The sequence below is a fragment of the Vipera ursinii genome (genome assembly GCF_947247035.1).
Source record: "Vipera ursinii genome assembly, chromosome: 3".
Classification (NCBI taxonomy): domain Eukaryota; kingdom Metazoa; phylum Chordata; class Lepidosauria; order Squamata; family Viperidae; genus Vipera; species Vipera ursinii.
In genome coordinates this window covers 140,488,290-140,506,186 of record NC_139516.1, presented here as the reverse complement: position 1 = coordinate 140,506,186, position 17,897 = coordinate 140,488,290, and positions in this window count along the sequence as shown.

Below are 17,897 nucleotides of genomic sequence, written 5' to 3'. Positions count from 1 at the left end.
TCTCCAAAGCACCTGAAAGCAGGACAAGAAGCAACGGATGGAAACTAGTCAAGGAGAGAAGCAACCTAGAACTAAGGAGAAATCGCCTGATGGTTAGAACAATTAATCAGTGGAACAACCTGCCTCCAGAAGCTGTGAATGCTCCAACACTGAAAGTTTTTAAGAAGAGACTGGACAGCCATTTGTTTGAAATGGTGAGTTTCCAGCCTGAGCAGGGGGTTGGACTAAATGGCCTCCAAAGTCCCTTCCAACTTTATTATTATTATTATTATTACATACAGTATAAGAACTGCAACAACCACTATATAGGACAAACAGGCAAAAGACTGGCAGAACGCATCCATGAACACCAACTGGCAGTCAAAAGGCACGATAATTTCACAACATATAGGCAGATTTAGCCATAGTTTCAATTGGGAAAATGTGACAATCCTTGTTGTTGTTAGTTGCGAAGTCATGTCCGACCCATCGCAACCCCATGGACAACATTCCTCCAGGCCTTCCTGTCCTCTACCATCTTCTGGAGTCCATTTAAGCTCACACCTACTGCTTCAGTGACTCCATCCAGCCACCTCATTCTCTGTCGTCCCCTTCTTCTCTTGCCCTCAAACTTTCCCAGCATTAGGCTCTTCTCCAGTGAGTCCTTCCTTCTCATTAGGTGGCCCAAGTATTTGAGTTTCAACTTCAGGATCTGGCCTTCTAAAGAGCAGTCAGGGTTGATCTCCTCTAGGACTGACCGGTTTGATCACCTTGCAGTCCAAGGGACTCGCAGGAGTCTTCTCTAGCACCACAGTTCAAAGGCCTCAATTCTTTGGCGCTCAGCCTTTCTTATGGTCCAACTTTCACAGCCATACATTGCAACTGGGAAGACCATAGCCTTGACTATACACACTTTTGTTGGCAGGGTGATGTCTCTGCTTTTTAGTGTGCTGTCTAGATTTGCGATGGCTTTCCTCCCTAGAAACAAGCGGTTTTTAATTTCTTGGCTGCAGTCCCCGTCTGCGGTGATCTTGGAGCCCAGGAAAACAAAATCTGTCACTACCTCCATTTCTTCCCCATCTATTTGCCAAGAATTGAGAGGGCCGGATGCCATGATCTTGGTTTCCTTAATGTTAAGTTTTAAGCCAACTTTTGCACTCTCCTTCTTCACCTGCAACAAGAGGCTCTTTAGTTCCTCTTCACTTTCTGCCATTAGAGTGGCATCATCTGCATATCTTAGGTTGTTGATATTTCTCCCGGCAATCTTAATTCCAACTTTTGATTCATCTAGGCCTGCCTTTCTCATGATGTGCTCTGCATATAAGTTAAATAGGCAGGGCGACAGTATACACCCTTGCCGGACTCCTTTCCCAATTTTGAACCAATGAGTGGTTCCGTGTCCAGTTCTCACTGTTGCTTCTTGACCCACATATAGGTTTCTCAAGAGACAAATAAAATGGTCTGGTACTCCCATCTCTTTAAGAACTTGCCACAGTTTATTGTGATCGTGACAATCGTGACAATCCTAGACCAGGCCAAATCCAGGAATTTCTAGAAGCCTGGCACTCTGACAAATCAGCCATCAATAGACACATAGACCTTAACAACATCTACAGACTATGCAAAAGAGACAATCAACCAGTCCAAAAGAGAAAAAGACTCCAGCATCTCTCCACCAGTAATCAGCACTCAGAACAGCATAGATTAACTCCATGGTCACCTTGGGACCAACAGTCAAGTAAGTAATACCCCAAATCAAGAAATTGCCAGAGAGGCATTAGTAAACAGTCCAACCAAAGAATCCCTAAGACTGCCCCCACCCACCCACACAGACAGACAGACAGGCAAGACACCAGAATATAAACTGACAGCAAACAGCATTCTTTCCTAGCACTGATGATGTTACCTAGTTAGGGTAATGAAAGAAAACAAGCAAGCTGAGAGAGCACAAAGGACCCCTCATTTCAACCCTGAGCTACAAATATTCTCTTTCTTAGTCCCTCTCTTCAAATAATTAAAGTCCAATCCGAAATAACAATTAAACCTTAAAAATAACCTTTAAAATTAATCCACTGCACCCAAATACTGCCAAAAATCATCATCATCACCCACTGCCAGTCAAAATGGAAACCACAAGGCATCACTAGAGATAATAAAGCGTTATTTTAACCATAATCAAATAAACCCATTTTGTATTTTTCTCCTTTTTGTCCACAATTTTTAAATCCCGTAAAGTTCTGTCGTCTACTTTCCCACTGTTTCTTGGTCTCTTCTCTCAAAATTATTATCATTTTTCTCAAAATCCTTTTGTTGTTCCAATAAAATAGGTCCAATAAATGTCTTATAGTCCAATACAAAAATATTCCATATTATTTTTGGTGTATTACCTGTATAATCATTTTTAGTTATTAAGTCAGAATCCAATTCTATTGGTAAATCCAATATTTTTATCTTTTTTTAAAAAAAGTTGTAGTTTTAAATCCACGGTAGAGTCCATTTTATTCAATAGGGCTTTGATTTTGATTTTGTGCAATGGGGTTTGTTTTCCTCCTTTTGGTTCTATTATAGAGCTAAATACCACAAAAATGTCTTGTAGCCAAGTGTCAAGTGTTTCCTTGAAAGTAGCTATCTGATGCCCTCTAATGTCCAAACTTCAAGGTATTTTTATCAGCTTACAATATAAGGAAAGAGACTTGTCCCATGGGGGAGGATCTTTTTTAATTAACTCCAAAGTCTGTCTTTAATTCAAATTCACCTCAGCCTTAAACTGTTTTAAAAGAAATCTTTCTAAAATCAACACTATAGTCATCCTTTTGCTGTATATTTAAAAAAAAGACTTACAAAACTGTAAGCATATAAATTTATTTATTTCTAAATGGATAGAAGAAGAAAAACCCAAACTCGCAGTTCTGAAGTTTTTTCAATCCTAACAAGCACTAGAGGGGGGGCGAAGCTGTAAAATGATTCAAAAGATGAGGCCTGGAGTCCTCAAAAGAGATGATATTAATGAGTGAGAGCACAATAGAATTCCAGGACTCCCAGCTGATTGCAAGACACTACAAATATGTTGGATTTTGCTGACTACTCACCAAAAGCAGCTCTCTGGAGTACATATGGGTAATCTCAAGATCGCTTCTTCATCCGGAGAGAATTTTGAGTAGTTCAGATCGGGTATCCATTTGCCTTTCAGCTGCAATGCCTTCTTGTGGATCCACAGAACTTCAGTTCATCACTCCCCATTGAAAGTGACGCCTTAGTGAGTTACGATGGCAAAGAGGACCAGAATTTTCATTACTAAGTGATGTGGTTGTAAAGCACAATGTCATTTGACTGAATTGCATAGTGATGGCAATCCCAGTTTCCACAATAACCTCAAGACGTGCGTGTTGTTAAGCGGGAAGAAGTGGGAATTCCATGTAAGGAGCATGAGCATGCTGCAGGGGGGAGAGGGTGCAGCAGTGGGGTGGGGAGGCCAAAGAGGGGCTCTTGAGGACCATTGGAGGCTGCCGGCAAGTGGTGTGTGTGTGTGCACGTGTGCGCGCGCATGCGCATGAGTAAGAAAAAAACAGGGAGCAACTTAATGGAGTAACTTGCAACTTTCCAAACCAGCTTCCCCATAGACTTTGCTTGTTTGAAACCAGCAAGATAAGCAGCAGTGATCCTCTGACTGCAACTCCCTAGGAGTTGCCTGATTCACAATTTCATGATCAAGGGGTTCTGTGATGACTAGAACCTTGACGATCAGTTGCATGCTCATTTTTCCTGCACCACCGTAATTTTGAATGCTTTCTGAACAAATGGACATAAACTGAGGACTACCTATGGGTAACTGCTGCATAAGACAAGTGCCGAAAGAAGCAATAGTGGCTGCAGATAAGAGTGTGCTGCCCATTTTGTTATATGGAACAAACTGAATATGCAGTGGAAATAATTTACTTAATAAGTGTGATTAAAAGACAAGAAGAGATGGGGTCAGGAATTATAGGAGGAAGATTAAATAAACATGGATTCAACACTTTAGTGTTGAAAGAGGTATGTTGGGATGGCCTGGTCACACAGAGAAGAAACAAAGTCCAAATTGCAAAACAAATATGTGAAGAAAGAATGAATGCTTCAAAAGGAAGGAAAAGACTGAGAAAGTTATTGCAGAAGAAGTTGATGCAATCTTCAAAGAAGTAGTGATGAGAAAAATAAAAGATACTATATGAAATGGTCCATGGGCATGGCGGAAGCAAGGATAGTTTGAAATATAGAACAGATATGGTGTTAGTGTAAATATTATTCATTTCATTTTCATTTTTAAATGAATTTCATATCTTTGTTTTGATTACTATCTATTTTTCCACTCTTAGTAGCACACTGTTTACTCAAAAAGCGGATATCATGATGAATGTGCATGTGTGTTAATTGGTTCATGTTGTATTTGTATGAGACTACATGGAGAAAAAGGTTGGAGAGAAACACAGCAAACAAACAAATATTCCACTTTTATCACTTTACAGATTTGTTCCTGGTCTATCAGTTTCTGCACTAAGCATCACCTATCATACCCCATGCATTAGATTTTATTTAGACCTTAATCACAAGCTAAGATTCTGCACATAGAACGCCCCTCTGAAACCCACCATATAAAAGAATGGGGAAAATTCCCTATAGTAAAATGGAATCCTTCACAGTTGGAGCCTCCTTGTGGTACAACAAAAACATTGCCTGCAAACCAAGAAACCAAAGACTAACTACATGGTGGGGGTTTGCATCTTTAGTTCTTGTAGAGATGAGTGAATTCTGCACACACAGTAAGTAAGGTAGAATTCTGATTTGTGATTGTTCCGCAGCTGATAGAGGAAGAAATTTTATGCATCACACAACCGGTTTGCTCTTAGTGCAGTGGTGCTTTGAACATGCTGGAGAAATCGAATCTAAGCGAGATAAGGAAAGCACACAGAGCATGACTGAAGAAGCTACTTGGATAAGCAGCGAAATGTTTCAAGCCTAAAAGAAAAGTCCAGTTGCCATGACTCAACTTCCACACAACTCTGTCTGGATGACTGAGGTTCTTCACTGACACATGCAGAGCGTGGTTTCTTGAATTCTTTCCAGTTTTTTTAATCACCACTGGCAATGTTTCATGGCAATGAAGTAACATGCTTTTGTGTATATACAAACATGGACAAGGAGATATATAGTTATATATGTTTGTACACTACCCTCATGTTGTGTTTGTTATGCATGTGCTGAGATGGGCTATATACAGTACTGTATATTCCCTTCGGGGAGAGAGGCTTAGAAGTCATCGCTCAACAGCCTTTCAAGTTGCTATCCAATTCACTGTCCCATATTGGCGAATTATTCCCTGGAATGTCCAACTCAGTTTTGGTTTGCCACTTCTCCCATATTCCAAATTTGATTGTGTTTTGTTCAGTTTTGAGAAAGTTTTTCTGACAATGGGCAGTACAAGTGCCAACCCTTTTTATAATTTCCTCCAAACGTTGTGTTGGATTGCAAGGAATAAAAAGAAAGCAGAATTATGTGTCTATAGAGTTGATTTAGGGGACGCGGTGGCTCAGTGGGTTAGGATGCTGAGCTTGTCGATCAGAAGGTCGGCAGTTTGGCGGGTCGAATCCCGAGTGCCGCGTAACAGAGTGAGCGCCTGTTACTCGTCCCAGCTTCTGCCAACCTAGCAGTTCAAAAGCACGTAAAAATGCAAGTAGAAAAATAGGGACCACTACGGTGGGAAGGTAACAGCATTCTGTGCGCCTTTGGTGCCTAATCATGCCGACCACATGACCACGGAGACATCCTCGGACAAGCACTGGCTCTTCGGCTTGTGAAACGGAGATGAGCACCGGCCCCTAGAGTCGGAAACGACTAGCACGCATGTGCGGGGGAACCTTTACCTTTTTTAGAGTTGATTTGATTGTCACATGATCCTGTCTTTACTATCAGAGAAGTATTGGTGGTTCTAAGCTGCAAAATTAAATGACCACTAGAAATGGTCAAGAGATTCAGAACATCCCTAACACTTTGCTTCCATCTATTGGCCCTTCGGATTCTTGCAGTCTCTATCTGATAGCCCTAGGATTAGATTTGTGAAATAATTGATTATCCTTTTAATCAAATGTGATTTGCTTGTGGCATTTTGCCTAATGATTTCGTTTTTGCTGAGTAAAGGTGCTTTGATCATTACTTTGGCAATGTCTATTTCTCTATTCATACATACAGCTAAGTTAGAGAATTTTTTAAAGATATAATTTGAAGAACAACCTGGCAATATGTGCCTAGGTGCCTGCCTCATCTGATTTTATGTTTTTATAATTTTCTTTTATTAAAAAAATATGAAGACAACATACTACAAAAGTATCAGGTCTGTAGCATCCTTTTTATTTTATTTTTTAAAAAAAACTTTTGGTATTTCAGGGATTTCATAGGCTTTCCCAGAAAATAAAACAGTGGTTGGCTGCAGTTGGTATTTTGTTTTGATATGTGCCCACTTGCTGAGAATAAAAAGAGTTCAACTACTGGCAACTGTCTGTTTTGTAATTGGCCATGTCACATTCCTAAAACATGGCTATTTCAAAAGAACGTCCACAACACACACTGAAAATTCCAAATCTGCTTACGGGTATAATTTTAATATCTATCAGCTAATACAGTACATAGCAACACTTCCTTCTTTGTATTTTTATTCATATGGAAATCAATATTCAGTCATAAAGAGTAATTTGGATATTGGATTAAGCTAAAAACAAAGCAACCACATTATGGCTTACTGATAACGAAAAACCAAGCTAAGTTGTTAATCATAATAACGCTATCAACCGAGAACCACAGCAATGTTAATCCAGGGTTGGTTTTTTGGGTTTTTTTAAAAACAATACAGATACACTGGATTTCAGATGTACAATAGAATTTTAATCTATTCTAGACTTCTAAGTTTGTCAGATGCAAACAACCAGATGCACGGTGAAGAGTTCAAAGTAGCTGATTTATTGTTACTGCCTATAATACAGGAATCTCCCCAGACTGGCAATGTTAGCTTGGGAAAGACCATTTAAGACTCTTAATGGGGGGGTATGTGTGTCAGATATATAGCCCTCTTGCATTTATGCAGTGAGCCTAGACCAGGGGTAGGCAACCTCGGCTCTTTTATGACTCATGGACTTCAACTCCCAGAATTCCTGAGTCAGCTGACTCAGGAATTCTGGGAGTTGAAGTCCATGAGTCATAAAAGAGCCAAGGTTCCCTACCCCTGGCCTAGACTTATTTCTCATTTGAGCCCTCCTCCCATCCGGGATGGTTGCTTTTCCAACAGAGATATCATTTGAAGTAAAGCTTCCCTCAAGCTGAGCTCAGCTTCTAGTTCTAGTACCTTCAAGTATATTTTTCTTATATTTACTAACTTCACTAAACTACCATAAGCATATTTGAATTATGCCATAAATCTTACAAGCACATGATGTTCTGCAACTTAGCCAGTAGCAAGGAAATATGGACTTCTGGTCCAAAGCAATTGAAAATTAACAGATTTCTTTCCCTTGTCCTATATATCATTACATACGAAGGTACTTTTTGTAGTTTCCCCACAAATAACCCAAAGTACTCTGTATCTCCTCATTCACGGCTTTCGAGTGGTTTTTCCACCTGAGGTAAAATGGAACCCTTTCTTCCATTCCATAAATCTTACACAATTGCTGCCCGAATTTTAGTTCATTTCTGACAATTGATGGGGCCCTTCTCGGCACCACTGAAGAGCGTACTAACTTAAAAGCACTGAGCAGACTGTAAGGTAGACTGTCTTCTAATACAGGGGTCCCCAATCCCCGGGCTGAGGCCCACTACCGGTCCATGGCCAGTTTGGAAGTGAGCCACACAAACTCTGGGCCGACATGTGCGTGAATGCGTACACTAGCCCACCGCTTGCACGAGCCAGTTCTCCTCTCCCCACCCCTGCTGGGCTGCCAAACTATAAGGGTTGGGGACCACTCCCTTAATACCTTGTCATCTCCTTTCAGTATCTGTCACCAAAGTTAGCCAACTCTAAATAGTTGTTCGCTCTTTTTTTCTCGTAGGCTTTGACCCTATTGACATTGCAAACAGAAATTAGAGCTAACTATACCATCTGAAGAATATAAAGCATTTACTTGCAATGCTGTTTTTCTCTCTGCTAATCAGAGGCAATTTAAGCCATAACTGGTTTTGAACATCATCGCCAATATTTTTTTAAATATTAATATGGCTTAATGTATGGCTGTGAAAGGTGGACCATAAGAAAGGCTGAGCGCCAAAGAATTGAGGCCTTTGAACTGTGGTGCTGGAGAAGACTCCTGCGAGTCCCTTGGACTGCAAGGCGATCAAACCGGTCAGTCCTAGAGGAGATCAACCCTGACTGCTCTTTAGAAGGCCAGATGCTGAAGTTGAAACTCAAATACTTTGGCCACCTAATGAGAAGGAAGGACTCACTGGAGAAAAGCCTAATGCTGGGAAAGGTTGAGGGCAAGAGAAGAACGGGACAACAGAGAATGAGGTGGCCGGATGGAGTCCCTGAAGCAGTAGGCGTGAGCCTAAATGGACTCCAGAAGATGGTAGAGGACAGGACGGCCTGGAGGAACATTGTCCATGGGGTCGCGATGGGTCAGACATGACTTCACAACTAACAACAACACAACAACAATATGGCTTAAAGTAAACATGTATAAGGTTAGAATAATATTACTGCAAGTTAAATAAATTAAAACACTCTGAACAGTGGGTATCTAGTTTTGACATCTACATAGAACAATGAACATTTTTTCTTTGCATTTTTATTCGTATGTCAAAACTGTGCCACCTAATGGGAAGGAAAGACTCACTGGAGAAGAGCCTAATGCTGGGAAAGGTTGAGGGCAAGAGAAGAACGGGACAACAGAGAATGAGGTGGCCGGATGGAGTCACTGAAGCAGTAGGCGTGAGCCTAAATGGACTCCAGAAGATGGTAGAGGACAGGACGGCCTGGAGGAACGTTGTCCATAGGGTCGCGATGGGTCAGACATGACTTCGCAACTAACAACAACACAACAACAATATGGCTTAAAGTAAACATGTATAAGGTTAGAATAATATTACTGCAAGTTAAATAAATTAAAACACTCTGAACAGTGGGTATCTAGTTTTGACATCTACATAGAACAATGAAGATTTTTTTCTTTGCATTTTTATTCATATGTCAAAACTGTGCCACTAGATGTCACAATTGGATTTTCTTTACAATATTTCTACTGAGGTTAAAAACATATCAGCAGTATTAGATAAGTGCACACAATTTGAATGACTGGAGATCAGATCAAGCCTGCCCCACATGAGCCAGACAGATTGAGTGCATGCATGACTGTCCATCTATTTTCATCTGTTCTTTGGGGAAACCCAAAATAACCATAGTTCATTCCATATGGGAATGGGAGAATGCCTGCTGCCCTATAACCCCCTTCATGTCTGAATATTGCAGTTCATGTGAAGAATGTTCCATGTTATTCACATTATCACTGGATTAAAGCTGCATTGCTCAACCTACTGCCATATTAGGCATGTATTCTAGTCGCACCCCATATTACATACCTCTGCATTGGCAAGGATAATTGCAGTCAAAAGACCTGAGTATTAAACAGCTGTTTGTATATAAACTTCTATGTAATCAGGACTCCAGTGGGCATGAATAAGGCTATTCCCTGTTCTGACTCCGCTTGGTCCAGTTCCCCCCCCCCCCCCGTTTCATGTAGTTCAGAAATAGCAAGAAGCCATTTCAGCTACAACTTAGCACAGGGGTGTCAAACTCAATTTCATTGAGGGCCGCATCAGCATTGCGGTTGCCCTCAAGGGGCCAGGTGGGTATGGCCAGGGTGGGCGTGGCCTACTGGGTGGGCGTGGTTAGAATGCATATGGCCTACTGGGTGGGCATGGCCAGCTCTACATCGTTGGCATCAAGGGTGCCTATGGGGGCCTGGGCAGGAGTGTGACAGATCTGAGGGTCTCTGGCAGAAGGAGGGTCTCTGGGCCAGGGCCAAGGCAGTGGGGGCTGTTCCCTCACTGTTTCCAGGATGGCTTCGCGGGCCGCATGAAACCACTTTGTGGGCCGGATCCGGCCCCCGGGCCTTGTGTTTGACATGTCTGCCTTAGCAGAATGGTCAAGAAATTTCGCTTTCCAAGCCCCAAGCCTCACCAAAGGTTTTGCATTCCTTGCAAATTGTTCTCTCCTCCCAGCTTATAGCCTGGGACAGCCTGTGCAGAAGTGCCTACTGAATTTCCTTGGCTAGATCTAAACCACTTAGATAGAATGTTAGAATATAAAGTTAAGCCAATGTGTGTACCTGGATACACACAGTATGTTACTGGATACAAAAAAACAAACAAAACCTAGTTAGGATTAAGGAAGGGCAACTGATCAACCTTCTTTTACCAGGCAGGTCCTTCTCTGCTAGCTTTTGACAAACCTTAATATATTATCTCTGTTCTATCAAGGTGAAATTTCTATGTTTATTTATTTATTTATTTATTTATTTATTATTTATTTATTAATTTGGTTTATATACCACCCTATTCCCGAAGGACTCAGGGTGGTTAACAGGGCAAAATTTAAAAACAATACAGTATAAAATTAAAAAAAATTAAATTAAGTATAGCCCCAAAAAATTAAAATCACAATTTAAAATCATTAAAACCCCTCAGTCCAGGCCAGATAGCTCAAAGAGCCAGGTTTTTAGGTCCTGGCGAAACGAACGAAGGTCGGGGGCAGTCCGGAGTTCCGTTGGCAGTTGATTCCATAGGGTAGGCGCGCCCACAGAGAACGCCCTCCCCCTGGGGATCGCCCGTCGGCAATCCTTGACCGGCGGTACCCTGAGGAGGCCCTCCCTGTGGGAGCGCAGAAAGGCCCAATGACTCCTCCTCCTCCTCCTCCTCCTCCTCCCACATTCTGCAGCTAACACCCAATTTATTCTTTACAGTAGCCTTCCCACTTTGCACAAACTAAACTGGGTTTTCCCAGATTAAAACCAACAAGCCAATTTCAAGAGCCAATTGCTACCTAAGTCCCTTTCAGTCCTTTTAGCTGCAAGCCATCACCTTCATTTCCAACTTTTGACCCCTAAGGTTCTCCTTCCCAGAGCGCGCGTGCGCACACACACACACACACACACACACTTCTAATGTCAGCATGGCATTCAGTACTGAGATTAGTCCACCTGCACCTGCTCTTCCACTGTGAGAATTTTCCTTTGAGAATGTAAAGTAGCCTCTATTCTCAGCTCTTTATCAGCTAAACAAGGACAAACTTTTTTTGTTATCTGTCTGAATAAGTGAAGTCAGATAACTTAGGAGAGACTGGGCTGATCACAGGCCACTAGCAGGCTACAGTGTTTTATGTATCTCTTTGGTACTATCCAGTGGTTGGCTGGATTTCAGGAGCCCAGATCTTGGAGCCTTAACTCCTTGACAGCTAAAACCATCCAAATAGTCAGTAGTCTTATAGCACTTTTTTTTATCATGGTAGTTTTCTTTATCAATAAGGAACAGGGTGTCCCTGAGAGAGAAATCTTTTTTTTTACCCATGCTTCAACATTCTCTCTGAATTTCTCCGGATGCAGTTAAGATTTTCCTAGGGTTGCCCATCCCTGACCTAACTTAAAATAACTTGCTAACAATGAGCAACAAATCATACCACAATAAATACATAGAAATAAAGATAAATAAATACGCAGGTGCATGTTTCCCTTTGGTAAACCAAGATACCAATTTTGTCTCCCATAACCTTCTCTGGCAACGCTACTGAAAGGTCTATTCGTGTCCCCTACAATGTCGGTCCAGTGTAGTTTGAGTGTAACATGTTAGCTATAACTCAGTGCCAGAGAAAATTGACTGATCTCTATATAACAAAATAAATGGATACAAATGATACATCAGAAACAGCAATGACCCCAACGTTGTGGGAGAACTTGTAAGCATATCTGGACATTCTGTCTCTGACTTCAAGGTGATGGGGTTTTTTGGGGGAAAAAGAATTTACAAGAAATTATTTCATTCTAAAAGCATCAAGTAAGTACACATTCAAAGATTTAGTACAAATTATCATGGAATAAGCAAAGAACAAGACTTTTGTTAATTAACTATAGATAATCCTCGACTTATGACTGGTCACTTAGTGGCCATTTGAAGTTACGACGGACATATCTGGGGGAGTATTTATGACTCAGATTCAAAATTCTGACAGTTTCCCTCCCTCCCTTTGTGGACACCAAAACCTTATTTTACAATGGTTTTGCCAAAAACCAGCAATTATTTCCGGTGTTTCGCAAAACCAAGCCATTGCGAATGATGGGTTCACTTAATAACTGCTGCAAAAAATGTTGTAAAATCAGGCTGGTCATGTGACCAATGCTCTTTACAACTGTCATGATTTATGACCATAAGGAGTAGGATCCTTTATGGTCGTAACTGGAGGCCTACTTGTATTCAGTTAAAGAATGGCCATGTCATACCACTTCGGCAGTGGCGTAGCGTGGGGGGTGCAGGGGGGGCCGGCCGCACCGGGCGCAACATCTGAGGGGGCGCACATTAAGCTCGCCAGAGGGGGACGATTCTGCTTCACCGAGGGTCAGAGGAGCGAGCGAGTGGGCGGAGCATAGAAAGCAACCGCATTCGCTGCGCCCAGCCAGAGCGGGATCCCGTCCTCTCGCGACTGCGGATCGCCTCCTTTCTCGGGTGGGGGTGGGGAGGCTTGGCGGCGTCTCGCCTCCCTCTCTTTCTCCCGCCGCGGCTCTCCTCCGCTTGGCTCTCAACCTGCAAGCCCGCCCCCCCGACCCAGCTCCCGCCCCCATCTCCTTTCTCGGAGGTAAAGGTAACAACTGCAGCCGCCGCACCTGCGGCTGCTTGCTGCTCCTCCTCCTCCTCCTTCTTCTCCTCCTCCTGCCGTATTGACTCTCTGTGGCCACTCGGTTCCCCCTGCAGGAGGCGATCAGGACGCCCCCCCGACACACGTCGCCAGCAGCGAGAGTTTCCAGCCAGGCCGGCGAATCTTTGGGGCGAGGTGCCAAAGAGAAGGAGGCGGCTTGGCTTGGATAAGCAGCGTCTGGGCAGAAAATAGGTCGGGCGCCGCAGCAAGTATGAACTCCTGGGGTTCAGCCTAAGCAGGCAAAGCTGCAGGGTGGGTTGGTTGGCTTTTCCGGCTTTGGAATAACCTTGGGAAGCTGAGGCATTGTAAGTTGGAAGTCATTGTTTGTTGCCTAACATGTTGGGTCACCCCACACCACATGCTAAGCCATAAACCGTGGTTGGTATCCAGGGTTTAGGACAAGATGGAGAAAACTAGCCAATTGTGGGATCATAAATCTTGATGAAGCCCATCATCGCTCCATGTGATGTATGCACTCAATCTACAAACGTAGTCCAAGCCTATTCACATCTGTTGTAAGGTCATTCTCTCGTGGGGTTTATCTTGACATCCACTAAGAGTGGAACAAACATGCCCCATTAACCATTTTCAACGCCATGTCCTCTCTTTGTCTCATCCTAAATTACAGCTGAGGCACCTTAAAGTTGCCTTGTTTCAGTTTTAAACTAGCATTTTCCCTCTTCTCCAGAGACCCTTTTTTGCCTTGAACCTAACTCAAGGGTAGGCAACCTTGGCTCTTTTATGACTCATGGACTTCAACTCCCAGAATTCCTGAGCTAGTGGAAGAGACTCGAGTGCTAAAATCCACGGGTTAGGGGGCGCAAATTACTTGCCTTGTCCCGGGTGCTGACAACCCACGCTACGCCACTGCACTTCGGTAACATCTAACATTACTCTTTTCGGACATTTTTTTTTCCATTGTGCCTCTTTTTTTCCTTTTCTCTACACATTTCCAATAAAAAATTATCATACTTCTTTTGCAGAACTAAATCCGATGGACTGCAATCCATGAGCTTGTGCAAAATAAGTATGATAGTCTTTCAGGGTTGCTTTTTGTTACATAGTTGAGAATCTACTAGGCTAGGAGTCTATGCATAAAGTTCAAGATAGAACTACCTTTCATCTGAAATGTTACAAGGTGAAAGAAACAAATTATGATCCAGAAACTATATAGGGAGGATTTCTGAATACAATTCAAACATCAAAAGGATCCATTTGACTGCACTGAAGAATGTTACTAGAAAGCAGCATTGCAGGGAAGAGATGAATGTTGCCTTCTTAACCACATGAAAATTGAAACAGGGTGTGAATAATTCATTGTGAACGTTAACACTCATACAGTCTAAGTAAAGCAATTTAAAATAATGATTATTCAGGGTCAGAAATAGCAAATAAATCTTCTGCAGAGCAGAGCTTACATACACGTATTTAAGAAATTTTTGGATGGGTCTTCATGCTTCCTTACACATTCATAGCAATCGGTGCCAGCAGAAGACACACCTCGGTGTGTCTCCTTTGCCCCAGTAATGCCCACAAAGGTATTCAGTATAGATATGCAACAGGATGATGCAAAACTAATTGCACAGGTTCCTCCAGTTCATTATTATTTTATATGCAATATAATGCTGTTTAAAAGCAGACCGAAAGAGCAAATTATTTAAAAATGGTCTGTCATTCTTTTCTATCTATATCAGGGGTCCCCAACCCCCCAGTCCATGGACCGGTACTGGGCCATGGCATGCCAGCAACTGGTCCACACAAACAAGCAAAGCCCCATTCATGGGATGCAGGCAGCACACAAAACCATGCGATCTCCGGTCTGTGGAAAAACCTTTCTCCATGGAACCGGTCCCTGGTGCCCAAAAGGTTGGGGACCTCTGATTTATATGGGCTCTAGGTATGTGAGAGGGATCTAGGTGGTCCTGGTGGACCACCACTTAAGTATGAGACAGCAGCGTGTGCTGCAGCTGCTAAAAGAGCCAATGCAGCCCTCCCTCAATAGAGGGATAGCATCAAGATCACGGGAAGTCATAATAAGACCACACCTGGAATACTGCAGCCAGTTTTGGTCACCATATCACAAAAAACATGTTGAGAGTTTGGAAAAAATTCAGAGAAGAGCAACTAAGGTGATCAAAGTCTTGGAGACTAAAACATACGAAGAACGACTGCAGGACTTGGTTTTGGCTAGTCTAAAGAAAAGAAGAATTAGGGGAGACATGATAGCAGTATTCCAGTATCTGAGGGGCTGCCACAAGGCAGAGGGGGTCAGGTTGTTCACCAAAGCACCAGAGGGCAGGACGAGAAACAATGGTTGGAAACTGATCAAAGAGAGAAGCAACCTGGAATTAAGGAGAAACTTCCTGACAGTGAGGACAATTAACCAGTGGAACAGCTTGCCTGCAGAAATCGTGGGTGCTCCATCACTGGAGATTTTTAAGAAGAGACTCGACAATCACCTGTCTGAGACAGTATAGGTTCTCCTGCCTGAGCAGGTGGCTGGACTAGAAGATCTCCAAGGTCCCTTCCAATTCTATTCTATTCTATTCTATTCTATTCTATTCTATTCTATTCTATTCTATTCTATTCTATTCTATTCTATTCTATTCTATTCTTCTCTTTGTCTGTCCATTTATTCTCTATAGAATAGGGTGTCCATTTATTCTCTATAGCACCTGAGAGCAGAACAAGAAGATGGTCAACAGAAAGATCCAACCTGACATTTCCTGACAGTAACAACAATTAATCAGTGGAACAGCTCTGTCTCCTGGAATTGTGGGTGCTCTATCACTGGAAGTTTTCAAGAAAAAGATTGGACAACCATTTGTCTGGGATGGTATAGACTCCTGCCTTGGAGATCCCTTCCGGCCCTATGATTCTATGATTACTCGAAAAACTTTTTGGCATGAATACCTTCAGGTTCATGATTTATTTACTTATTTATATCTTAGTTTGTAGTTAATTTCATCTGCAATTTGGAAGAGGCAAGCTATTTTCTGTAATTTCCAGCAGGGCATTGTACTAATGGAAGGTACATACAATATATTATTCCGCCCTGCTCTCTTATTGGAACTGTTTGGAGATATGCTTTTCCAAGAGAAATGGAAGGACCTGCTCTGTTCCTCTCATTTTTAAAATCCAAAGGCTGCTGTAATAGCCAGACTCCTAGTGATCTGTTGCTTCTCAGGAGAAACACTGAGATGGGAAGCAATTAAATTTACAGCTTTAGAAAATGGTTGAGTAACAGATTGAATTTGAGCAGATGTCTGTTGATCTTTTATAATTTTCCCAGAGCATACATTTATATTTGATATGGTAGATTATCATGTTTCTTCTAATTTTTTCCTAATTACTTTCACCTGGCAAAGGTATTATGTATTCCCTCCCCCCTGTATTATGTCTTTTTAAAAATACTCTGATGCTTTCCCCGTATTTGGAGTAGTGAGAAATTCAGCAGGTAGTTTTATATTTTTTACATTAATGCATCAGTATGTGCAGACTAAAAGTTTTGCTCTGCATGTTCATACACTACACACACACACTACACACACACAGAGAGAGAGAAAGAAACAGACACACACAAACACACACGATACATGAGGCAGGTTAGGGTGGCTCTTACAAGGACACAAATAGTAAAGTCTGTTGGTGGAACCATCACCTATTTAACAGCAGATTAAATCTGCAACATTTGCTTTAAAAAAAGATTGAGGAGGGGGTCTGCCACAAAGAAGAGGGGTGCAACTTATTTTCCAAAGCACTAGAAGGCAAGACAAGAAACAATGGATGGAAACTAATCAAGGAACGAAGCAACCTGGACTTAAGGAGAAACTTCCTAAGTGAGAACAATTAAACAGTGGAACAGCTTGCCTTCAGAAATTGTAGGAGCTTCAACACTGGGGGGGTTTAACTGTAGGGCTTTATAGCTCATCACCAACCCCTTGAATTGAACACCGAAGCATATGGCAGCCAATGCAACTTGCAGAGCTGAAGTGAAATATGTGCTAATTGAGATGCACTGTAACTGCCCACAAGTCACATTTGCACCAGCTGCAGTTCCAGATGCTCTTCAAGGGTAGCCCCAATATAGAGCACATTTTAGTAATCCATTCAGGAAATATCCAGCACATGCATAAGAACAGAACTTCCTGGCCCAAGAACGGGTGCAACTGGCAAACAGTGCAAAGGCCCTTTTGGCCATCACTGTCACCAGCTCCTTAAGCAGGAATCTTACTCCAGGAGAACCCTCAGTTTGCATACTGGGTCTTTTTGGGGCAGTGCCGGTGCATCAAAAACCTAAGATTAAGTCCTTGGAAGCAGAAGCCCCTAAACCCAAAACTACTCAGCCTTGCTAGGGTTGAGCTGAAGCCTGTCATTCCACGTCCAGCTCCCTTCAGTTTAAAGACACCTGGATAGGAACCAACTGTTTAATTTATATATATATATGTTTTCATGGTTAATTTAATGCATAATTAACAGTTATTTCCTTTGAAAAATAATGTTTGCTGTATTGTGTTTATGAATGCAACCTGTAGAACAATCTTTATAAAAAGAAATATCCCCACAAAACTCACCATTTTGGGTTTCTGTTGTTGCATAAAATTACAAATAGTGACTGACTTTATTGATTTTATTTCTGTACATTTTTAAAAAATATACCGGTAGATAAAATATACAATTCAACAGTAAATTGCATTCCTGGAAAAGACAGGAAAGTATTTACCTTGTAGAATCTGATGCATACAAGAAGGGGCAACAATCTAAGCATTCAGTTCAAGGAATAACCTGAGTTAAAGTGGACAAGCTTGATAAAAAAAAATAGGCTATGTTCATACAGATGCTTTGTCTCAGTGTTTTTCAGCCTTGGCAATTTAAGATGTGTGTGTGTGTGTGTTGAAGTCCACCTGTTTTATAGTTCCCAAGACTGAGTAATACTGCTTTAAATATATAACCTAATGCATAATAACTGTATTTGTCAAACATATCGGTCTTATTTGGTTTA